Source organism: Anser brachyrhynchus, assembly GCF_964034855.1.
Source record: "Anser brachyrhynchus genome assembly, chromosome: 10".
Classification (NCBI taxonomy): Eukaryota; Metazoa; Chordata; class Aves; order Anseriformes; family Anatidae; genus Anser; species Anser brachyrhynchus.
In genome coordinates this window covers 14,804,249-14,830,647 of record NC_137705.1, presented here as the reverse complement: position 1 = coordinate 14,830,647, position 26,399 = coordinate 14,804,249, and the positions used below count along the sequence as shown (strand labels likewise).

Below are 26,399 nucleotides of genomic sequence, written 5' to 3'. Positions count from 1 at the left end.
GTAGGTTTTTGGAGAAGAATCGGTGTACTAGGGGGTTGAAGTACCCTAATGCAGAGGAGAAGTTTATGAGGGGGTTTGGTTTGGGGTGAGTGAGGGTGTGTGTTATGTTCGATAGTTCTAGGGCTAGGATGATTCCTAGGATTGTTATGAGGATGGCAGCAGTTTTGGTGATAAGGGGTATGGTTATTGGGGGGGTTTTGGTTGGTGTGATGAAAGAGGTAATGATTATTCCTGCTGTAATGCTGCCTAGGGCGAGTCGGGTTAGGGGGGCGGTGATTAGTGGGTTGTTTTCGTTTATTGATACTATTGGGGGGATTCGGGTTTGTCCAGCTTGGACTAGGATGGTTATGCGGATGCTGTAGGTTGCGGTGAATGCTGTGGCTATAAGGGTTAGGAGTAGGGCTCAAGTATTTAGGTATGATGTGTTTAAGCTTTCGATGATGAGGTCTTTTGAGTAGAATCCGGCTAGGAATGGGGTTCCTATCAGCGCCAGGTTTCCGATGGTTAGGCAGGAAGTAGTGACTGGGAGTATTTTCTGTAGGCCTCCTATCTTTCGGATATCTTGTTCTCCGTTTAGGTTGTGGATGATAGACCCTGAGCATAGGAATAGTATGGCTTTAAAGAAGGCATGGGTTGAGATGTGTAGGAAGGCTAGTTGTGGGAGGTTTAGTCCGATAGTGACTATTATTAGTCCTAGTTGGCTGGATGTTGAGAAAGCAATGATTTTTTTGATGTCATTTTGGGTTAGGGCGCATGTGGCAGCGAATAGGGTTGATAGAGCACCTAGGCATAGGCAGGCAGTTAGGGCTGTCTGGTTGGTGGCTAGCAGGGGGTGCATGCGGATGAGCAGGAAGATTCCGGCTACTACTATGGTACTGGAGTGCAGTAGGGCTGATACTGGGGTGGGGCCTTCTATTGCTGCGGGCAGTCATGGGTGGAGTCCAAATTGGGCGGATTTTCCTGCGGCTGCGAGGATTAATCCTATGAGGGGGAGGATTGGGGTTTGGTGGGGGTGTACGGCTTGTTGGATCTCTCAGGTGTTGAATGTTGAAGCTAGTCATGCTATGCTCAGGATCAGTCCGATGTCTCCGATTCGGTTGTAGATTACGGCTTGTAGGGCGGCGGTGTTGGCATCTGCTCGGCCTTGTCATCAGCCGATGAGAAGGAAGGACATGATTCGTACTCCTTCCCAGCCTACGAATAGGAGGAATATGTTGTTTGCGGTTGTTAGGAGGAGTATGGCGACTAGGAATGTCAGTAGGTAGGTGAAAAATTTTGTTACGTATGGCTCTGAGGCCATGTATCATATGGCGAATTGTAGGATTGATCATGTTACAAATAGGGCGATTGGAAGAAATGTTATTGAGTATTGGTCTATTTTTAGGCTCAGGGGGATTTTAAAGTTTATAATGAATTTTCACTCCCAGTGGCAGGTGACAGATTCTACTCCCGAGTAGATGAATGCGGTTGTAGGGGCTAGGCTAATTAGGAATGCGGTTTTAACAGCGCGGGTGGTGGCTTGTGGGGTGTTTTTAAAGTTTTTAAATAGAAATGGCAGGATGATTGGGGTTAGGAGGATTGTCAGCGTGAGTAGTGTGAGGGAGTTGATTAGTAGTGTGGGGTTCACTACTTTTACTTGGATTTGCACCAAGATGGGTGGTTCCTAAGACCAGTGGATTGCTGTTATCCTTTAAAAGTAAGGGGGCTGAGGTTTTAGGCTCAGATGTAAGAGTTAGCAGCTCTTGTTGGTTAAACCCTCCCCTCGGCAGGTAAGAAGGTTTGAACTTCTATTCTTAGAATCACAGTCTAATGTTTGGTTTAAACTATACTTGCATGAGGGGATTCCGGAGATCAGTTCGGGTTTGAGGATTAGGAGGAATATTGGGATAATGTGGAGTGTTATGAGCAGGTGTTCTCGCGTGGTTGAGTTTTGCATAGATGTGATGTGGGAGGGGATTGAGCCTCGTTGGGTCATTAGTAGTATGAATAAGGTGTAGGAGGCGGTTAGTAGGGTTGCGATTCCTGTTAGGATGATCGTGAAGGCAGATCAGTTGAATAAGGTGATTATAATGGTTAGCTCTGCTATGAGGTTTGTTGTTGGGGGTAAGGCTATGTTTGTTAGATTGGCCAGCAATCATCAGGTAGCTATGAGTGGTAGGAGAGGTTGTAGGCCTCGTGTGAGTAGTAGAATTCGGCTGTGCGTACGTTCATAGTTTGTGTTGGCTAGGCAGAATAGTATGGAGGAAGTTAGTCCATGGGAAATTATTAGGATCATTGCCCCTGAGAATGATCAGTGGGTTTGGATTATTCCTGCGGCGATAACTAGGCCTATGTGGCTAACGGATGAATAAGCGATTAGTGATTTTAGGTCTGTCTGTCGTAGGCAGATTGAGCTAGTCATTAGGGCGCCTCATAGGGCCAGGGTTAGGAAGGGGTAGTGCAGGAGGTTGGACAGTGGGCCCATAAATAGAGTGACTCGTATAATTCCGTATCCTCCTAGCTTTAGTAGTAGGGCGGCGAGGAGTATTGAGCCTGCGATGGGTGCTTCTACGTGGGCTTTTGGCAGTCAGAGGTGTAGGCAGTATAGTGGGGCTTTTACTATGAATGCTATGAGCAGTGCTAGACCTGATAGTATTCCTGTCCATGAGGTGGATAGGGTTGGGTGGGTTAGTTGTAGGGTTGGCAGGTGCAGGGTGCCAATTTTCACGTATAGGTGTATGATTGTGATTAGCAGGGGTAGAGAGCTTACTGGCATGTAGAATAGCAGGTAGATGCCAGCGCTTAGGCGTTCTGGTTGGTTCCCCCATCGGGTGATTAAGATTAGGGTGGGAATGAGGGTTGCTTCAAATGAGATGTAAAATAGTGCTAGTTCTGTGGTGGAAAAGGCTAGTAGGATGAATGGCTGGACTGCGACTAAGGTTGAGATAAAGATTCGTTTGCGTTGTAGGGGTTCTTGTTGCAGGTGGTTTTGGCTTGCTATGATTATGAGTGGGAGTAGTCAGCAGGATAGTACTAGGAGGGGGGATGAGATTTGGTCAATTCCTGTTCAGTTGGATAAAAATTTGTAGGGGTAGTAGGTTGGGATTAATCACTGTAGGCTTAGGGCAGCGATTAGGAGGCTGTATAAGGTGGTGTTAGTCCATAGAAATTTTGGTGGAGACAGCAGGGCTGTTGGAAGAAGTATGATTGTGGGTAGGATGATTTTTAGCATTGCAGGAGGTTTAGGTTGTGTAGATGGTCGGAGCCATGTGTGCGGGTGGAGGCTACTAGGATGGCCAGGCCTGTGCCCGCCTCACACGCTGAGAAGGTTAGCATGAGAATTGGTACCATGGTGAATGAGGAGACTTGGTTTTCGATGGATCATATTGATAGGCCTACGAATATCGATAATATTATGCTTTCAAGGCATAGTAGGGCGGATACTAGGTGGGTTCGGTGGAAGGCTAGTCCTAGTCCGCTGAAAATGAAGGCTGAGTAGAAGCTTAAATGTAGGGGCGACATAAGAAAGTTACAGGGTTGGCTGTAATCTGCTGGGTCGAAACCAGCTATCTTTTTGGTTAGACTAACTTTCTGTTATTCTGCTCATTCTAGGCCCCCTTGAATTCACTCGTAGGCCAGTCCGAGTGTTAGGAGAAGGAGGATCACTACAGTTCAGGTGAGGGTCATTAGGGGGGATTGGAGTTGGACGGCTCATGGCAGGGGGAGTAGGAGGGCGATTTCTAGGTCGAATAGGACGAACAGGATGGCTACTGAGGAAGAATCGGACTGAGAATGGTAATCGAGCAGATCCAAGTGGGTCGAATCCACATTCGTACGGTGAGAGTTTCTCTGAGTCGGGGTTTATTTGGGCGAGTCAGAAGTTTAATGCGGTTAGGGCGGCGCTTAGGATTGATGATAGGGCGAATATGAACATGAGTGCGTTCATTGCTCTCCTCTGGGTTTATACCAGATTCTAGAGATTGGAAGTCAATTGTAATTAATATACTAGAAGAGCAAGATCCTCATCAGTAGATGGTTATGTAGAGGAATAGTCAGATGACGTCTACGAAGTGTCAGTATCAGGCTGCTGCCTCGAATCCGAAGTGGTGGTCTGATGTAAAGTGGAACTTGATCAGTCGGAAGAGGCAGACGGTCAGGAAGGAGGATCCGATGATTACGTGGAGTCCGTGGAATCCAGTGGCAACGAAGAAGGTAGATCCGTAGACGCTATCGGCGATTGAGAATGGGGCTTCGTGGTATTCTATTGCTTGTAGGGCTGTGAAGTAGAATCCCAGGAGGATCGTTAGGGTTAGGGCGTGGATGGCGTGTTTTCGGTTTCCTTCTGTGATGCTGTGATGGGCTCACGTTACGGTAACGCCTGAGGCTAGTAGGATGGCTGTGTTTAGTAGGGGGACTTCTATCGGGTTGAGTGGTTTAATTCCTGTTGGGGGTCATTGGCCTCCTAGTTCTGGGGTTGGGGCCAGGCTCGAGTGGAAGAACGCTCAGAAGAACCCTAAGAAGAAGAATGCTTCGGATGTGATGAAAAGGATTATGCCGTATCGTAGGCCTTTTTGGACTGTGGGAGTGTGATGGCCTTGGAAGGTGCTTTCTCGTACAATGTCTCGTCATCATTGGAGTATTACTAGGAGTATTGAGATGAGGCCTAGGGTTAGTAGTATGGATGAGTTGTAGTGGAATCACATGATTAATCCTGAGGTTGTGAGTAGGGCGGCGGCTGCCCCGAAGATTGGTCAAGGGCTTGGGTCAACTATGTGGTATGAGTGTGCTTGGTGTGCCATTAGATGTTTTCTTGTAAGTATAGGCTTAGAAGGAGCACGAAGACGTAGGCCTGGATTATGGCTACTGCTACTTCTAGGATGGTTAGGAGTAGTAGGATGATTATTGTTAGGATGGATACTGCAGGAAGGGTGGGTATTAATGCAATGGAGGCTGTAGAGATGAGTTGGATGAGTAAGTGTCCTGCTGTAAGGTTGGCTGTAAGGCGGACTCCGAGGGCTAGGGGGCGGATTAGTAGGCTGGTTGTTTCGATCAGGATTAGTGCGGGGATTAGGGGTGTAGGGGTACCTTCGGGTAATAGGTGGGCTAAAGAGGCTGATGGTTGGTTTCGTAGGCCTGTTAGTAGTGTGGCGAGCCATAGTGGGAAGGCTAGGGCTATGTTCATAGATAGTTGGGTGGTTGGGGTGAATGTATATGGAAGGAGGCCTAGAAGGTTGATTGTAAGAAGTATGATTATTAGGGATGTAAATATTATGGCTCATTTGTGGCCATTTTTGTTGAGTGGGACTATTAGTTGTTTTGTGATTAGGTGAAGGAGTCATGTTTGGATAGTAGAAAGGCGGTTGTTGATTCATCGGTTGTTTGGGGACGGGAATAGTAGGGCTGGGAAGAGTAGGGATAGTAGGATTAAGGGGATGCCGAATAGATTGGGGCTGGAAAATTGGTCAAAGAAGCTTAGGTTCATGGTCAGGATCATGGTGTGGGTTTGGTAGTGAGGGAGGTCTTATTTGATGGGGGGTTGGTTGTGGTGAAGGCTAGTAGTTTTGGTTGGATGAGGAGTGCTAGGGTTAATCAGGTTATAATTATGATTGAAAATCATGGTGCGGGGTTAAGCTGTGGCATATCATTAAGGAGGGGGAAGTCCCTCTTTGGCTAGCTTAAAAGGCTAGTGCTGTTGCATAGCTTCTTAATGATTAGGATGATGATAGAAGGGACGATCAGGCCTCGAAATGTGGGAGTGGGGTTGCTTCTACTACAATGGGTATGTAGCTGTGATTAGCCCCGCAAATTTCTGAGCATTGTCCGTAAAAAATCCCAGGCCGGGTGGTAATGAATGAAGTTTGGTTTAGTCGGCCTGGGATTGCGTCTGTTTTAACTCCGAGCGTTGGGACTGCTCAGGAGTGGAGTACGTCTCCTGCAGTAATGATCACGCGGATGGGGGATTCTATTGGGATAACTACGCGGTGGTCAACTTCTAGCAGTCGGAAGTGGCCGTTGGGTAAGTCTGGGGTGGGCACTATGTAGGAGTCGAATGATAGGTCTTTGAAGTCTGTGTATTCGTAGCTTCAGTATCATTGGTGGCCGATGGCTTTTAGGGTGAGGTCTGGTTCGTCGATTTTGTCCATTATGTAGAGGATTTGTAGGGATGGGAGGGCGAGGAGTACCAGGACGATAGCAGGTAGGATTGTCCAGATCAGCTCTACTTCTTGGGCGTCTACAGCATTGGACGAGAGTTTTTCTGTTAGTATGTGGGCTAAAAGGTAGAGAACTAGGCTGCAGATAGCTAGGGCAACGATTAGGGCGTGGTCGTGGAATTCAACGAGTTCTTCTATGATGGGTGATGAGGTGTCTTGGAATCCTAGTTGGGAGTGGTTGGCCACATGAGATGTACAGGATTTTTACCTGTGATTTAGTCTTGACAAGGCTATGTAATTGGTTTACTAACGTCTCATAAGAAAGAAGCATGAGCGGTTAACCTCCTGGGAGACCCAGAAAACTTCACCCCAGCAAACCCGCTAGTAACCCCACCACACATCAAGCCAGAATGATACTTCCTATTCGCCTACGCCATCCTACGTTCAATCCCAAATAAACTAGGAGGCGTATTAGCACTGGCCGCCTCCGTACTGATCCTATTCCTAATCCCATTCCTGCACAAATCAAAACAACGAGCAATAACATTCCGACCACTCTCCCAGCTCCTATTCTGAGTACTAGTCGCCGACCTCCTCGTCCTAACATGAGTAGGAAGCCAACCCGTCGAACACCCATTCATCATCATCGGCCAACTCGCTTCAATCGCCTACTTCACTATCCTCCTATTTCTCCTCCCCGCCGCAAGCGCCCTAGAAAACAAAATACTCAACTGCTAAATACTCTAATAGTTTATAAAAACATTGGTCTTGTAAACCAAAGATTGAAGACTTACCACTTCTTAGAGTACCCCAAACTCAGAAAAAAAGGACTCAAACCTTTATCTCCAGCTCCCAAAGCTGGCATTTTCAATAAACTATTCTCTGACCCTAACCCCTAAACCGCCCGAATAGCACCCCGCGACAACCCCCGCACAAGCTCCAATACAACAAACAAAGTCAACAACAGCCCCCAACCCGCCACTAAAAACATCCCTGCCCCATGTGAATAAAACATGGAAACTCCACTAAAATCCGACCGAACAACAAACACCCCAACATTATTCACAGTAGAAACCCCGAACTTCCAAGCCCCCATAAACCCCCCAAACACCAACCCCCCAAAAACAATTGCCACAAACGCTACTGCACATCCAATCACCCGTCAATCCCCCCAAGCCCCAGGGAAAGGCTCCGCTGCTAAAGCTACTGAATAAACAAACACCACCAGCATACCCCCCAAATACACCATAAACAGCACTAAAGCCACGAACGAAACCCCAAGGCCCAGCAACCACCCGCACCCCGCCACAGACGCTAACACCAAACCAACAACCCCATAATACGGCGAAGGATTCGACGCCACACCCAAAACACCCACCGCAAAGCAAATCCCTAAAAAAAACATAAAATAAGTCATTATTCCTGCCCGGACACTACCCGAGGCCTGCGGCTCGAAAAGCCGCCATTGTTCTCAACTACAGGAACTAACCGCAAGCCCCCAATAATTCTACCCCATCTATGCCATTATGCTTAACCCCCCCCCCCCCCTCCCCCCCCGAGGCGGGGGTATTTGGTTATGCATATTCGTGCATAAATTTATATACCCCATATACATACATACTATAGTACCAGTAATATACATTATATACGGACTATCTTATAAGCAGGTGCTAAACCCATACATGTACACGGCCATTAAACCCTTAAACACACTCCTACCAAACCACCCGGCATGAATGTTCTAGGACCATACCCCACAACACCCAATACAACTCCACTCAAGCGCATAACAAGACCCCATTTTAATGAATGCTCACAGGACATGCTCCAACAACAACTCTCCACCACATATCTCATGCAGTTCGTATCAGACGGATTTATTAATCGTACTCCTCACGTGAAATCAGCAACCCGTTGCACATAATGTCCGGTATGACTAGCTTCAGGCCCATACGTTCCCCCTAAACCCCTCGCCCTCCTCACATTTTTGCGCCTCTGGTTCCTCGGTCAGGGCCATCCATTGGGTTCACTCACCCCTCCTTGCCCTTCAAAGTGGCATCTGTGAGTACTTTCACCTTCTCAATGCGTAATCGCGGCATGTTCCAGCTTTTTGGCGCCTCTGGTTCCTCTTATTTTTTCCGGGGTTACCTCACAGGTGGCTATTCCCAGTGATCTCGGGGGTCCCACAATCTAAGCCTGGACACACCTGCCTCACGGCCTATCCTATATTTCAAGGGTCCCTCGATGAGACGGTTGGCGTATATGGGGAATCATCCTGACACTGATGCACTTTGACCACATTCAGTTAATGTTACCTCCACCCTCCGGGTTAAATGGGGCTATTGGATGAATGCTCGTTGGACATAGCACAAAACAACAAATCATTAAGCGCAACCCCTGCGCTTCACAAACTAAACCAGTAAACTTTCGCTAACCACCATGTAGCATAAACCTTCATCGCCCAATCCCAGCAAACTACCTCTAAAACTCCATTAATCATCCCTTCCATGACATCATCGGAACGATGTATATATACACACAAACACATACAAAATAACTTAAACTTATTAGAGAAACTCCAGTACTAAAAATAGTAAACACAAGCAATAATTTCATATACTTCACTCTCACTCACCACTCAACTATCAGCTAACCACACCCCCGTCCACATAGCTTAACACAAAGCATGGCACTGAAGTTGCCAAGATGGCATAAAACATGCCTGCGGACAAAAGACTTAGTCCTAACCTTACGGTTGGTTTTTGCTAAATATATACATGCAAGTATCCGCGCCCCAGTGTAAACGCCCTCGACCACCTACCCCCATACAGGCCTTGAGGAGCGGGTATCAGGCACACCCAAGTAGTAGCCCAAGACGCCTCGCTAAGCCACGCCCCCACGGGTATTCAGCAGTAATTAACATTAAGCAATGAGTGCAAACTTGACTTAGTTATAGCAACAGCCTAACTTCAAGGGTTGGTAAATCTTGTGCCAGCCACCGCGGTCATACAAGAAACCCAAATCAACCGTCCTATTGACACGGCGTAAAGAGTGGTAAAATGCCTATCCTAGCTAACTAAGATCAAAATGCAACTGAGCTGTCATAAGCCCAAGATGCACCTAAACACACCATTAAGATGATCTTAGGAACTAACGACTGATTTAAACCCACGAAAGCCAGGGCCCAAACTGGGATTAGATACCCCACTATGCCTGGCCCTAAATCTTGATACTTACTTTACCGAAGTATCCGCCAGAGAACTACGAGCACAAACGCTTAAAACTCTAAGGACTTGGCGGTGCCCCAAACCCACCTAGAGGAGCCTGTTCTACAATCGATAATCCCCGATTAACCCAACCACCCCTTGCCAACACAGCCTACATACCGCCGTCGCCAGCCCACCTCGAATGAGAGCACAACAGTGGACACAATAGCACCCCGCTAATAAGACAGGTCAAGGTATAGCCTATGGAGTGGAAGAAATGGGCTACATTCCCTATTCATAGGGCACACGGAAAGAAGCGTGAAACCACTTCTGGAAGGCGGATTTAGCAGTAAAGTGGGACAATAGAGCCTACTTTAAGCCGGCCCTGGGGCACGTACATACCGCCCGTCACCCTCCTCAAAAGCCACATCCCACATAACTAATACCATAAATACGCTGAAGATGAGGTAAGTCGTAACAAGGTAAGTGTACCGGAAGGTGTACTTAGAATATCAAGACGTAGCTATAACACCAAAGCACTCAGCTTACACCTGAAAGATATCTACTAGACCGGATCGTCTTGAAGCCCCCCCTCTAGCTCAACCACACAAATAGTACACCAAAACTAAAGAATTTACTAAACTAATTAAACTAAAGCATTTTACAGTCTTAGTATAGGCGATAGAAAAGACACTTAGACGCGATAGAGACCCCAGTACCGTAAGGGAAAGATGAAATAGCAGTGAAACAATCAAAGCGACAGACAGCAAAGATCAACCCTTGTACCTTTTGCATCATGGTTTAGCGAGAACAACCAAGCAAAGTGAACTAAAGTTTGCCCCCCCGAAACCCAAGCGAGCTACTTTCAAGCAGTTAAAGAGAGCGAACCCGTCTCTGTTGCAAAAGAGTGGGATGACTTGTCAGTAGAGGTGAAAAGCCAACCGAGCTGGGTGATAGCTGGTTACCTGTGAAACGAATCTAAGTTCCCCCTTAATCCTCCCTACCGGACATCCTGAACCCTAATGAGATGATTAAGAGCTATTTAATGGAGGGACAGCTCCATTAAAAAAGGACACAACCTCGACTAGCGGATAATTCTTACTACTGATCCTACCGTGGGCCCTAAAGCAGCCATCAAAAAAGAGTGCGTCAAAGCTCCACCACCTAAAAATACCAAAATAAGATGATTCCCTTATCACAAACAGGTCAACCTATGAATATAGGAGAATTAATGCTAAAATAAGTAACTCAGGGCCACACCCCTCTAACGGCGCAAGCTTACATAGAAACATTATTAACAGACCTAGACAGATACAAAAACCCCTACAAGACCACGTATTAACTAACCCTGTTAACCCGACTCAGGAGCGCCTATAAGAGCGATTAAAATCTGTGAAAGGAACTCGGCAAATTAATAAGGCCCGACTGTTTACCAAAAACATAGCCTTCAGCAAATTAAACAAGTATTGAAGGTGATGCCTGCCCGGTGACTTAGGTTTAACGGCCGCGGTATCCTAACCGTGCAAAGGTAGCGCAATCAATTGTCCCATAAATCGAGACTTGTATGAATGGCTAAACGAGGTCTTAACTGTCTCTCACAGATAATCAGTGAAATTGATCTCCCCGTGCAAAAGCGGGGATGTGAACATAAGACGAGAAGACCCTGTGGAACTTAAAAATCAACGACCACCGCGAATCCTCAATCAACCCCACTGGGGCCACTACCATCGCAGAGCCTGGTCGATATTTTTCGGTTGGGGCGACCTTGGAGGAGAACAAATCCTCCAAAAACAAGACCATACCTCTTTACCTAGAGCTACCCCTCAAAGTGCTAACAGTGACCAGACCCAATATAATTGATTAATGGACCAAGCTACCCCAGGGATAACAGCGCAATCCCCCTCAAGAGCCCATATCGACAGGGGGGTTTACGACCTCGATGTTGGATCAGGACATCCTAATGGTGCAGCCGCTATTAAGGGTTCATTTGTTCAACGATTAACAGTCCTACGTGATCTGAGTTCAGACCGGAGCAATCCAGGTCGGTTTCTATCTATGACACACTCTCCCCAGTACGAAAGGACCGGGAAAGTGGGGCCAATACCACAAGCACGCCCCCCCCCTCTAAGCAGTGAAACCAACTAAACCGTGAAGAGGGCCTTCCCCCACCACTTTCAATCCTAGAAAAGGACCAGCTAGAGTGGCAGAGCCCGGCAAGTGCAGAAGGCTTAAGCCCTTTCCCCAGAGGTTCAAATCCTCTCCCTAGCTTCACCCATGATTCAAATAACAACACTAAGCTGCCTCGTTATATCCCTCCTATACATCATCCCAATCCTGATTGCCGTAGCCTTCCTAACCCTAGTAGAACGGAAAATCCTAAGCTACATACAATCCCGCAAAGGCCCTAACGTTGTCGGGCCTTTTGGCCTACTTCAACCATTTGCGGACGGACTGAAACTATTTACCAAAGAGCCCATCCGACCCTCTACCTCTTCCCCACTTCTATTCATTCTGATACCAATACTAGCCCTTGTCCTAGCCCTCACCACTTGAGCACCACTACCACTCCCATTTCCCCTAGCAGATCTAAACCTCGGAGTTCTCTTCCTAATAGCCATGTCAAGCCTAGCCGTCTACTCAGTCCTATGATCAGGCTGAGCCTCGAACTCAAAATACGCACTAATCGGAGCCCTACGGGCAGTAGCACAGACCATTTCATACGAAGTGACACTGGCCATAATCCTGCTATCAATAATCATACTAAGCGGAAGCTACACACTCAGCTCCTTTGCCGTCGCACAGGAGCCTCTATACTTCATTTTCTCCTCATGACCCCTAGCAATAATATGATACGTATCCACCCTAGCAGAGACAAACCGAGCTCCTTTTGACCTCACAGAGGGTGAATCTGAGCTAGTCTCAGGGTTTAACGTTGAATACGCCGCAGGACCCTTCGCCTTATTCTTCCTAGCTGAATATGCGAACATTATGCTAATAAATACACTTACAGCCATCATATTCCTAAACCCAAGCGCCCTAGGGCCACCCACAGAACTATTCCCCGTCATCCTAGCCACAAAAGTCCTCCTACTATCTTCTGGTTTCTTATGGGTCCGAGCTTCATACCCACGATTCCGATATGACCAACTAATGCACCTACTATGAAAAAACTTCCTACCCCTCACACTAGCTCTGTGCCTCTGACACATCAGCATACCTATCTGCTATGCAGGCCTACCTCCTTACATAAGGAAATGTGCCTGAACTACAAAGGGTCACTATGATAAAGTGAACATAGAGGTATAACAGCCCTCTCATTTCCTGTTGACCTTAGAAAAGTAGGAATTGAACCCACACAAGAGAAATCAAAATTCTCCATACTTCCCTTATATTATTTTCTAGTAGAGTCAGCTAATCAAGCTATCGGGCCCATACCCCGAAAATGATGGTTTAACCCCCTCCTCTACTAATGAACCCTTACGCGACCCCAATCATAACCTTCAGCCTCATCTTGGGCACCACAATCACAATTTCCAGCAACCACTGAGTTCTGGCCTGGACAGGACTGGAGATCAACACACTAGCCATCATTCCCCTAATTGCCAAATCCCACCACCCACGAGCAGTAGAAGCCGCAACGAAATACTTCCTAACCCAAGCAGCTGCTTCCGCCCTGGTCCTATTCTCTAGCATAACCAATGCCTGAGTCACTGGCCAATGAGACATCACACAAATAAACCACCCAACCTCCTGTCTACTACTGACAGCAGCAATCGCTATTAAACTGGGCCTAGTGCCATTTCACTTCTGATTCCCAGAAGTACTACAAGGATCGCCACTAATAACAGCCCTGCTACTCTCGACCCTCATAAAATTCCCCCCACTAACCCTGCTCCTACTAACATCCAAATCCCTCGACCCAGCTCTACTCACCGCCATGGCCCTAGCCTCAACAGCACTAGGAGGCTGAATAGGACTGAACCAAACACAAACACGCAAAATCCTAGCCTTCTCGTCCATCTCCCACTTAGGCTGAATCGCCATCATCCTAGTTTACAGCCCCAAATTGGCCTTACTTACCTTCTACCTATACACAATCATAACATCAGCCGTATTCCTAGCCCTTAACAAAATCAAAGCCCTTAACCTATCCATGATCACAACCTCATGAACAAAAACCCCAGTGCTAAACGCCACCCTAATACTAGTACTTTTATCCCTAGCAGGCCTCCCCCCATTAACAGGCTTTATACCAAAGTGACTTATCATCCAAGAACTAACTAAACAGGAAATAACACCAGCAGCCATGGCAATTGCCATGCTATCACTGCTCAGCCTCTTCTTCTACCTACGCCTCGCATACCACTCAACAATTACCCTTCCCCCCAACTCCTCTAACCACATAAAACAATGATACACTAGCAAAGCCCCAAGCACACCTACTGCGGTCCTTGCCTCACTATCAATCCTCTTACTTCCCCTGTCCCCAATAATACATGCCATTGTCTAGAAACTTAGGATAACACCCCAAACCGAAGGCCTTCAAAGCCTTAAATAAGAGTTAAACCCTCTTAGTTTCTGCACATTAAGACTTACAGAATATTAACCTGTATCTTCTGAATGCAAGTCAGACGCTTTAATTAAGATAAAGCCTCCCTAGACAGATGGGCTTCGATCCCATAAAACTCTAGTTAACAGCTAAATGCCTAAACCAATTGGCTTCTGCCTACAAAGACCCTGACGCACCCTAGTGCGCATCGATGAGCTTGCAACTCAACATGAATTTCACTACAGAGCCGATAAGAAGAGGAATTAAACCTCTGTAAAAAGGACTACAGCCTAACGCTTCAACACTCAGCCATCTTACCCGTCACCTTCATCAACCGATGACTATTTTCCACTAACCATAAGGATATTGGCACCCTGTACCTCATCTTCGGGGCATGAGCAGGAATAGTCGGCACCGCACTCAGCCTATTAATCCGCGCAGAACTAGGACAACCAGGAACTCTCCTAGGCGACGACCAAATTTACAATGTAATCGTTACCGCTCACGCCTTTGTAATAAGCTTCTTTATAGTCATACCCATCATGATCGGAGGATTCGGCAACTGATTAGTCCCCCTCATAATCGGTGCCCCCGACATAGCATTCCCGCGAATAAACAACATAAGCTTTTGACTCCTCCCCCCATCATTCCTCCTCCTACTAGCCTCATCCACTGTAGAAGCTGGCGCCGGCACAGGCTGAACTGTCTACCCTCCCCTAGCAGGTGACCTTGCCCACGCCGGAGCTTCAGTAGACCTGGCTATCTTCTCACTCCACTTAGCCGGTATCTCCTCCATCCTTGGGGCCATCAACTTTATCACCACAGCCATCAACATAAAACCCCCCGCACTCTCACAATACCAAACCCCACTATTTGTCTGATCCGTACTAATTACCGCCATCCTACTCCTTCTGTCACTCCCCGTACTCGCCGCCGGTATTACAATATTACTAACTGATCGAAACCTAAACACCACATTCTTCGACCCCGCTGGAGGAGGAGACCCAATCCTGTACCAACACCTATTCTGATTCTTCGGACACCCAGAAGTCTATATTCTGATCCTACCGGGGTTCGGAATCATCTCACACGTAGTCACGTACTACTCAGGCAAAAAGGAGCCCTTCGGCTACATGGGAATAGTCTGAGCCATACTATCCATCGGCTTCCTAGGATTCATCGTCTGAGCTCACCACATGTTTACAGTAGGAATAGACGTTGATACCCGAGCCTACTTTACATCAGCCACTATAATCATTGCCATCCCTACCGGAATCAAAGTATTTAGCTGACTACCCACCCTGCACGGAGGAACAATCAAATGAGACCCCCCCCAATACTATGAGCTCTAGGATTTATCTTCCTATTTACCATCGGAGGATTAACAGGAATCGTTCTTGCAAACTCTTCCCTAGACATCGCCCTGCACGACACGTACTACGTAGTTGCCCACTTCCACTACGTCCTATCCATAGGCGCCGTCTTTGCCATTCTAGCAGGATTTACTCACTGATTCCCACTACTCACTGGGTTTACCCTACACCAAACATGAGCAAAAGCCCACTTCGGGGTAATATTTACAGGAGTAAACCTAACGTTCTTCCCCCAGCACTTCCTAGGCCTAGCAGGAATACCACGACGATACTCGGACTATCCCGACGCCTACACACTATGAAACACCATTTCCTCCTAGTCCTAGGACTTAGAGAAACTCCAGTACTAAAAATAGTAAACACAAGCAATAATTTCATATACTTCACTCTCACTCACCACTCAACTATCAGCTAACCACACCCCCGTCCACATAGCTTAACACAAAGCATGGCACTGAAGTTGCCAAGATGGCATAAAACATGCCTGCGGACAAAAGACTTAGTCCTAACCTTACGGTTGGTTTTTGCTAAATATATACATGCAAGTATCCGCGCCCCAGTGTAAACGCCCTCGACCACCTACCCCCATACAGGCCTTGAGGAGCGGGTATCAGGCACACCCAAGTAGTAGCCCAAGACGCCTCGCTAAGCCACGCCCCCACGGGTATTCAGCAGTAATTAACATTAAGCAATGAGTGCAAACTTGACTTAGTTATAGCAACAGCCTAACTTCAAGGGTTGGTAAATCTTGTGCCAGCCACCGCGGTCATACAAGAAACCCAAATCAACCGTCCTATTGACACGGCGTAAAGAGTGGTAAAATGCCTATCCTAGCTAACTAAGATCAAAATGCAACTAAGCTGTCATAAGCCCAAGATGCACCTAAACACACCATTAAGATGATCTTAGGAACTAACGACTGATTTAAACCCACGAAAGCCAGGGCCCAAACTGGGATTAGATACCCCACTATGCCTGGCCCTAAATCTTGATACTTACTTTACCGAAGTATCCGCCAGAGAACTACGAGCACAAACGCTTAAAACTCTAAGGACTTGGCGGTGCCCCAAACCCACCTAGAGGAGCCTGTTCTACAATCGATAATCCCCGATTAACCCAACCACCCCTTGCCAACACAGCCTACATACCGCCGTCGCCAGCCCACCTCGAATGAGAGCACAACAGTGGACACAATAGCACCCCGCTAATAAGACAGGTCAAGGTATAGCCTATGGAGTGGAAGAAATGGGCTACATTCCCTATTCATAGGGCACACGGAAAGAAGCGTGAAACCACTTCTGGAAGGCGGATTTAGCAGTAAAGTGGGACAATAGAGCCTACTTTAAGCCGGCCCTGGGGCACGTACATGGTTAAACATGCCTGTTAGTAGTGTGGCGAGCCATAGTGGGAAGGCTAGGGCTATGTTCATAGATAGTTGGGTGGTTGGGGTGAATGTATATGGAAGGAGGCCTAGAAGGTTGATTGTAAGAAGTATGATTATTAGGGATGTAAATATTATGGCTCATTTGTGGCCATTTTTGTTGAGTGGGACTATTAGTTGTTTTGTGATTAGGTGAAGGAGTCATGTTTGGATAGTAGAAAGGCGGTTGTTGATTCATCGGTTGTTTGGGGACGGGAATAGTAGGGCTGGGAAGAGTAGGGATAGTAGGATTAAGGGGATGCCAAATAGATTGGGGCTGGAAAATTGGTCAAAGAAGCTTAGGTTCATGGTCAGGATCATGGTGTGGGTTTGGTAGTGAGGGAGGTCTTATTTGATGGGGGGTTGGTTGTGGTGAAGGCTAGTAGTTTTGGTTGGATGAGGAGTGCTAGGGTTAATCAGGTTATAATTATGATTGAAAATCATGGTGCGGGGTTAAGCTGTGGCATATCATTAAGGAGGGGGAAGTCCCTCTTTGGCTAGCTTAAAAGGCTAGTGCTGTTGCATAGCTTCTTAATGATTAGGATGATGATAGAAGGGACCAGGCCTCGAAATGTGGGAGTGGGGTTGATTCTACTACAATGGGTATGTAGCTGTGATTAGCCCCGCAAATTTCTGAGCATTGTCCGTAAAAAATCCCAGGCCGGGTGGTAATGAATGAAGTTTGGTTTAGTCGGCCTGGGATTGCGTCTGTTTTAACTCCGAGCGTTGGGACTGCTCAGGAGTGGAGTACGTCTCCTGCAGTAATGATCACGCGGATGGGGGATTCTATTGGGATAACTACGCGGTGGTCAACTTCTAGCAGTCGGAAGTGGCCGTTGGGTAAGTCTGGGGTGGGCACTATGTAGGAGTCGAATGATAGGTCTTTGAAGTCTGTGTATTCGTAGCTTCAGTATCATTGGTGGCCGATGGCTTTTAGGGTGAGGTCTGGTTCATCGATTTTGTCCATTATGTAGAGGATTTGTAGGGATGGGAGGGCGAGGAGTACCAGGACGATAGCAGGTAGGATTGTCCAGATCAGCTCTACTTCTTGGGCGTCTACAGCATTGGACGAGAGTTTTTCTGTTAGTATGTGGGCTAAAAGGTAGAGAACTAGGCTGCAGATAGCTAGGGCAACGATTAGGGCGTGGTCGTGGAATTCAACGAGTTCTTCTATGATGGGTGATGAGGCGTCTTGGAATCCTAGTTGGGAGTGGTTGGCCACATGAGATGTACAGGATTTTTACCTGTGATTTAGTCTTGACAAGGCTATGTAATTGGTTTACTAACGTCTCATAAGAAAGAAGCATGAGCGGTTAACCTCCTGGGAGACCCAGAAAACTTCACCCCAGCAAACCCACTAGTAACCCCACCACACATCAAGCCAGAATGATACTTCCTACTCGCCTACGCCATCCTACGTTCAATCCCAAATAAACTAGGAGGCGTATTAGCACTGGCCGCCTCCGTACTGATCCTATTCCTAATCCCATTCCTGCACAAATCAAAACAACGAGCAATAACATTCCGACCACTCTCCCAGCTCCTATTCTGAGTACTAGTCGCCGACCTCCTCGTCCTAACATGAGTAGGAAGCCAACCCGTCGAACACCCATTCATCATCATCGGCCAACTCGCTTCAATCGCCTACTTCACTATCCTCCTATTTCTCCTCCCCGCCGCAAGCGCCCTAGAAAACAAAATACTCAACTGCTAAATACTCTAATAGTTTATAAAAACATTGGTCTTGTAAACCAAAGATTGAAGACTTACCACTTCTTAGAGTACCCCAAACTCAGAAAAAAAGGACTCAAACCTTTATCTCCAGCTCCCAAAGCTGGCATTTTCAATAAACTATTCTCTGACCCTAACCCCTAAACCGCCCGAATAGCACCCCGCGACAACCCCCGCACAAGCTCCAATACAACAAACAAAGTCAACAACAGCCCCCAACCCGCCACTAAAAACATCCCTGCCCCATGTGAATAAAACATGGAAACTCCACTAAAATCCGACCGAACAACAAACACCCCAACATTATTCACAGTAGAAACCCCGAACTTCCAAGCCCCCATAAACCCCCCAAACACCAACCCCCCAAAAACAATTGCCACAAACGCTACTGCACATCCAATCACCCGTCAATCCCCCCAAGCCCCAGGGAAAGGCTCCGCTGCTAAAGCTACTGAATAAACAAACACCACCAGCATACCCCCCAAATACACCATAAACAGCACTAAAGCCACGAACGAAACCCCAAGGCCCAGCAACCACCCGCACCCCGCCACAGACGCTAACACCAAACCAACAACCCCATAATACGGCGAAGGATTCGACGCCACACCCAAAACACCCACCGCAAAGCAAATCCCTAAAAAAAACATAAAATAAGTCATTATTCCTGCCCGGACACTACCCGAGGCCTGCGGCTCGAAAAGCCGCCATTGTTCTCAACTACAGGAACTAACCGCAAGCCCCCAATAATTCTACCCCATCTATGCCATTATGCTTAACCCCCCCCCCCCTCCCCCCCCGAGGCGGGGGTATTTGGTTATGCATATTCGTGCATAAATTTATATACCCCATATACATACATACTATAGTACCAGTAATATACATTATATACGGACTATCTTATAAGCAGGTGCTAAACCCATACATGTACACGGCCATTAAACCCTTAAACACACTCCTACCAAACCACCCGGCATGAATGTTCTAGGACCATACCCCACAACACCCAATACAACTCCACTCAAGCGCATAACAAGACCCCATTTTAATGAATGCTCACAGGACATGCTCCAACAACAACTCTCCACCACATATCTCATGCAGTTCGTATCAGACGGATTTATTAATCGTACTCCTCACGTGAAATCAGCAACCCGTTGCACATAATGTCCGGTATGACTAGCTTCAGGCCCATACGTTCCCCCTAAACCCCTCGCCCTCCTCACATTTTTGCGCCTCTGGTTCCTCGGTCAGGGCCATCCATTGGGTTCACTCACCCCTCCTTGCCCTTCAAAGTGGCATCTGTGAGTACTTTCACCTTCTCAATGCGTAATCGCGGCATGTTCCAGCTTTTTGGCGCCTCTGGTTCCTCTTATTTTTTCCGGGGTTACCTCACAGGTGGCTATTCCCAGTGATCTCGGGGGTCCCACAATCTAAGCCTGGACACACCTGCCTCACGGCCTATCCTATATTTCAAGGGTCCCTCGATGAGACGGTTGGCGTATATGGGGAATCATCCTGACACTGATGCACTTTGACCACATTCAGTTAATGTTACCTCCACCCTCCGGGTTAAATGGGGCTATTGGATGAATGCTCGTTGGACATAGCACAAAACAACAAATCATTAAGCGCAACCCCTGCGCTTCACAAACTAAACCAGTAAACTTTCGCTAACCACCATGTAGCATAAACCTTCATCGCCCAATCCCAGCAAACTACCTCTAAAACTCCATTAATCATCCCTTCCATGACATCATCGGAACGATGTATATATACACACAAACACATACAAAATAACTTAAACTTATTAGAGAAACTCCAGTACTAAAAATAGTAAACACAAGCAATAATTTCATATACTTCACTCTCACTCACCACTCAACTATCAGCTAACCACACCCCCGTCCACATAGCTTAACACAAAGCATGGCACTGAAGTTGCCAAGATGGCATAAAACATGCCTGCGGACAAAAGACTTAGTCCTAACCTTACGGTTGGTTTTTGCTAAATATATACATGCAAGTATCCGCGCCCCAGTGTAAACGCCCTCGACCACCTACCCCCATACAGGCCTTGAGGAGCGGGTATCAGGCACACCCAAGTAGTAGCCCAAGACGCCTCGCTAAGCCACGCCCCCACGGGTATTCAGCAGTAATTAACATTAAGCAATGAGTGCAAACTTGACTTAGTTATAGCAACAGCCTAACTTCAAGGGTTGGTAAATCTTGTGCCAGCCACCGCGGTCATACAAGAAACCCAAATCAACCGTCCTATTGACACGGCGTAAAGAGTGGTAAAATGCCTATCCTAGCTAACTAAGATCAAAATGCAACTGAGCTGTCATAAGCCCAAGATGCACCTAAACACACCATTAAGATGATCTTAGGAACTAACGACTGATTTAAACCCACGAAAGCCAGGGCCCAAACTGGGATTAGATACCCCACTATGCCTGGCCCTAAATCTTGATACTTACTTTACCGAAGTATCCGCCAGAGAACTACGAGCACAAACGCTTAAAACTCTAAGGACTTGGCGGTGCCCCAAACCCACCTAGAGGAGCCTGTTCTACAATCGATAATCCCCGATTAACCCAACCACCCCTTGCCAACACAGCCTACATACCGCCGTCGCCAGCCCACCTCGAATGAGAGCACAACAGTGGACACAATAGCACCCCGCTAATAAGACAGGTCAAGGTATAGCCTATGGAGTGGAAGAAATGGGCTACATTCCCTATTCATAGGGCACACGGAAAGAAGCGTGAAACCACTTCTGGAAGGCGGATTTAGCAGTAAAGTGGGACAATAGAGCCTACTTTAAGCCGGCCCTGGGGCACGTACATACCGCCCGTCACCCTCCTCAAAAGCCACATCCCACATAACTAATACCATAAATACGCTGAAGATGAGGTAAGTCGTAACAAGGTAAGTGTACCGGAAGGTGTACTTAGAATATCAAGACGTAGCTATAACACCAAAGCACTCAGCTTACACCTGAAAGATATCTACTAGACCGGATCGTCTTGAAGCCCCCCCTCTAGCTCAACCACACAAATAGTACACCAAAACTAAAGAATTTACTAAACTAATTAAACTAAAGCATTTTACAGTCTTAGTATAGGCGATAGAAAAGACACTTAGACGCGATAGAGACCCCAGTACCGTAAGGGAAAGATGAAATAGCAGTGAAACAATCAAAGCGACAGACAGCAAAGATCAACCCTTGTACCTTTTGCATCATGGTTTAGCGAGAACAACCAAGCAAAGTGAACTAAAGTTTGCCCCCCCGAAACCCAAGCGAGCTACTTTCAAGCAGTTAAAGAGAGCGAACCCGTCTCTGTTGCAAAAGAGTGGGATGACTTGTCAGTAGAGGTGAAAAGCCAACCGAGCTGGGTGATAGCTGGTTACCTGTGAAACGAATCTAAGTTCCCCCTTAATCCTCCCTACCGGACATCCTGAACCCTAATGAGATGATTAAGAGCTATTTAATGGAGGGACAGCTCCATTAAAAAAGGACACAACCTCGACTAGCGGATAATTCTTACTACTGATCCTACCGTGGGCCCTAAAGCAGCCATCAAAAAAGAGTGCGTCAAAGCTCCACCACCTAAAAATACCAAAATAAGATGATTCCCTTATCACAAACAGGTCAACCTATGAATATAGGAGAATTAATGCTAAAATAAGTAACTCAGGGCCACACCCCTCTAACGGCGCAAGCTTACATAGAAACATTATTAACAGACCTAGACAGATACAAAAACCCCTACAAGACCACGTATTAACTAACCCTGTTAACCCGACTCAGGAGCGCCTATAAGAGCGATTAAAATCTGTGAAAGGAACTCGGCAAATTAATAAGGCCCGACTGTTTACCAAAAACATAGCCTTCAGCAAATTAAACAAGTATTGAAGGTGATGCCTGCCCGGTGACTTAGGTTTAACGGCCGCGGTATCCTAACCGTGCAAAGGTAGCGCAATCAATTGTCCCATAAATCGAGACTTGTATGAATGGCTAAACGAGGTCTTAACTGTCTCTCACAGATAATCAGTGAAATTGATCTCCCCGTGCAAAAGCGGGGATGTGAACATAAGACGAGAAGACCCTGTGGAACTTAAAAATCAACGACCACCGCGAATCCTCAATCAACCCCACTGGGGCCACTACCATCGCAGAGCCTGGTCGATATTTTTCGGTTGGGGCGACCTTGGAGGAGAACAAATCCTCCAAAAACAAGACCATACCTCTTTACCTAGAGCTACCCCTCAAAGTGCTAACAGTGACCAGACCCAATATAATTGATTAATGGACCAAGCTACCCCAGGGATAACAGCGCAATCCCCCTCAAGAGCCCATATCGACAGGGGGGTTTACGACCTCGATGTTGGATCAGGACATCCTAATGGTGCAGCCGCTATTAAGGGTTCGTTTGTTCAACGATTAACAGTCCTACGTGATCTGAGTTCAGACCGGAGCAATCCAGGTCGGTTTCTATCTATGACACACTCTCCCCAGTACGAAAGGACCGGGAAAGTGGGGCCAATACCACAAGCACGCCCCCCCCCTCTAAGCAGTGAAACCAACTAAACCGTGAAGAGGGCCTTCCCCCACCACTTTCAATCCTAGAAAAGGACCAGCTAGAGTGGCAGAGCCCGGCAAGTGCAGAAGGCTTAAGCCCTTTCCCCAGAGGTTCAAATCCTCTCCCTAGCTTCACCCATGATTCAAATAACAACACTAAGCTGCCTCGTTATATCCCTCCTATACATCATCCCAATCCTGATTGCCGTAGCCTTCCTAACCCTAGTAGAACGGAAAATCCTAAGCTACATACAATCCCGCAAAGGCCCTAACGTTGTCGGGCCTTTTGGCCTACTTCAACCATTTGCGGACGGACTGAAACTATTTACCAAAGAGCCCATCCGACCCTCTACCTCTTCCCCACTTCTATTCATTCTGATACCAATACTAGCCCTTGTCCTAGCCCTCACCACTTGAGCACCACTACCACTCCCATTTCCCCTAGCAGATCTAAACCTCGGAGTTCTCTTCCTAATAGCCATGTCAAGCCTAGCCGTCTACTCAGTCCTATGATCAGGCTGAGCCTCGAACTCAAAATACGCACTAATCGGAGCCCTACGGGCAGTAGCACAGACCATTTCATACGAAGTGACACTGGCCATAATCCTGCTATCAATAATCATACTAAGCGGAAGCTACACACTCAGCTCCTTTGCCGTCGCACAGGAGCCTCTATACTTCATTTTCTCCTCATGACCCCTAGCAATAATATGATACGTATCCACCCTAGCAGAGACAAACCGAGCTCCTTTTGACCTCACAGAGGGTGAATCTGAGCTAGTCTCAGGGTTTAACGTTGAATACGCCGCAGGACCCTTCGCCTTATTCTTCCTAGCTGAATATGCGAACATTATGCTAATAAATACACTTACAGCCATCATATTCCTAAACCCAAGCGCCCTAGGGCCACCCACAGAACTATTCCCCGTCATCCTAGCCACAAAAGTCCTCCTACTATCTTCTGGTTTCTTATGGGTCCGAGCTTCATACCCACGATTCCGATATGACCAACTAATGCACCTACTATGAAAAAACTTCCTACCCCTCACACTAGCTCTGTGCCTCTGACACATCAGCATACCTATCTGCTATGCAGGCCTACCTCCTTACATAAGGAAATGTGCCTGAACTACAAAGGGTCACTATGATAAAGTGAACATAGAGGTATAACAGCCCTCTCATTTCCTGTTGACCTTAGAAAAGTAGGAATTGAACCCACACAAGAGAAATCAAAATTCTCCATACTTCCCTTATATTATTTTCTAGTAGAGTCAGCTAATCAAGCTATCGGGCCCATACCCCGAAAATGATGGTTTAACCCCCTCCTCTACTAATGAACCCTTACGCGACCCCAATCATAACCTTCAGCCTCATCTTGGGCACCACAATCACAATTTCCAGCAACCACTGAGTTCTGGCCTGGACAGGACTGGAGATCAACACACTAGCCATCATTCCCCTAATTGCCAAATCCCACCACCCACGAGCAGTAGAAGCCGCAACGAAATACTTCCTAACCCAAGCAGCTGCTTCCGCCCTGGTCCTATTCTCTAGCATAACCAATGCCTGAGTCACTGGCCAATGAGACATCACACAAATAAACCACCCAACCTCCTGTCTACTACTGACAGCAGCAATCGCTATTAAACTGGGCCTAGTGCCATTTCACTTCTGATTCCCAGAAGTACTACAAGGATCGCCACTAATAACAGCCCTGCTACTCTCGACCCTCATAAAATTCCCCCCACTAACCCTGCTCCTACTAACATCCAAATCCCTCGACCCAGCTCTACTCACCGCCATGGCCCTAGCCTCAACAGCACTAGGAGGCTGAATAGGACTGAACCAAACACAAACACGCAAAATCCTAGCCTTCTCGTCCATCTCCCACTTAGGCTGAATCGCCATCATCCTAGTTTACAGCCCCAAATTGGCCTTACTTACCTTCTACCTATACTAGGATGGCCTCTAGCAGGATTTACTCACTGATTCCCACTACTCACTGGGTTTACCCTACACCAAACATGAGCAAAAGCCCACTTCGGGGTAATATTTACAGGAGTAAACCTAACGTTCTTCCCCCAGCACTTCCTAGGCCTAGCAGGAATACCCCGACGATACTCGGACTATCCCGACGCCTACACACTATGAAACACCATTTCCTCCATCGGCTCCCTAATCTCAATAGTAGCCGTAATCATACTAATATTCATCATCTGAGAAGCCTTTTCGGCCAAACGAAAAGTCCTACAACCAGAACTAACTACCACAAACGTTGAATGAATCCACGGCTGCCCTCCCCCATACCATACTTTCGAGGAACCGGCCTTCGTCCAAGTACAAGAAAGGAAGGAATCGAACCCTCACATGCTGGTTTCAAGCCAACTGCATTAACCGCTCATGCTTCTTTCTTATGAGACGTTAGTAAACCAATTACATAGCCTTGTCAAGACTAAATCACAGGTAAAAATCCTGTACATCTCATGTGGCCAACCACTCCCAACTAGGATTCCAAGACGCCTCATCACCCATCATAGAAGAACTCGTTGAATTCCACGACCACGCCCTAATCGTTGCCCTAGCTATCTGCAGCCTAGTTCTCTACCTTTTAGCCCACATACTAACAGAAAAACTCTCGTCCAATGCTGTAGACGCCCAAGAAGTAGAGCTGATCTGGACAATCCTACCTGCTATCGTCCTGGTACTCCTCGCCCTCCCATCCCTACAAATCCTCTACATAATGGACAAAATCGATGAACCAGACCTCACCCTAAAAGCCATCGGCCACCAATGATACTGAAGCTACGAATACACAGACTTCAAAGACCTATCATTCGACTCCTACATAGTGCCCACCCCAGACTTACCCAACGGCCACTTCCGACTGCTAGAAGTTGACCACCGCGTAGTTATCCCAATAGAATCCCCCATCCGCGTGATCATTACTGCAGGAGACGTACTCCACTCCTGAGCAGTCCCAACGCTCGGAGTTAAAACAGACGCAATCCCAGGCCGACTAAACCAAACTTCATTCATTACCACCCGGCCTGGGATTTTTTACGGACAATGCTCAGAAATTTGCGGGGCTAATCACAGCTACATACCCATTGTAGTAGAATCAACCCCACTCCCACATTTCGAGGCCTGGTCCCTTCTATCATCATCCTAATCATTAAGAAGCTATGCAACAGCACTAGCCTTTTAAGCTAGCCAAAGAGGGACTTCCCCCTCCTTAATGATATGCCACAGCTTAACCCCGCACCATGATTTTCAATCATAATTATAACCTGATTAACCCTAGCACTCCTCATCCAACCAAAACTACTAGCCTTCACCACAACCAACCCCCCATCAAATAAGACCTCCCTCACTACCAAACCCACACCATGATCCTGACCATGAAC

At 47.1% G+C, this 26,399-nt stretch overlaps 2 long non-coding RNA genes across 6 annotated transcripts in view; one reads left to right on the top strand and one right to left on the bottom strand.

Moving 5' to 3' along the window:
- LOC308200386 overlaps nucleotides 1-25,410 on the top strand; it is a 38,823-nt gene extending 13,413 nt beyond the window's left edge. For 2 of the 3 annotated variants that reach the window (XR_013955583.1, XR_013955585.1), the window contains exons 2-3: nucleotides 5,210-6,342; nucleotides 17,782-25,410. This is a non-coding gene — a long non-coding RNA (uncharacterized lncRNA). The remainder of the gene's footprint in view (nucleotides 1-5,209; nucleotides 6,343-17,781) is intronic. The other variant, XR_013955584.1, reaches the window with a different exon arrangement.
- LOC308200388 overlaps nucleotides 1-26,399 on the bottom strand; it is a 220,262-nt gene that overhangs the window by 72,767 nt on the left and 121,096 nt on the right. The window contains exons 1-2 of one of the 3 annotated variants that reach the window (XR_013955592.1): nucleotides 18,010-18,106; nucleotides 6,474-6,842 (exon numbers count right to left, since the gene is read on the bottom strand). This is a non-coding gene — a long non-coding RNA (uncharacterized lncRNA). Of the gene's footprint in view, nucleotides 1-6,473; nucleotides 17,232-18,009; nucleotides 18,107-26,399 lie in introns of those variants that run through there. The other 2 variants (XR_013955591.1, XR_013955593.1) reach the window with 2 other exon arrangements.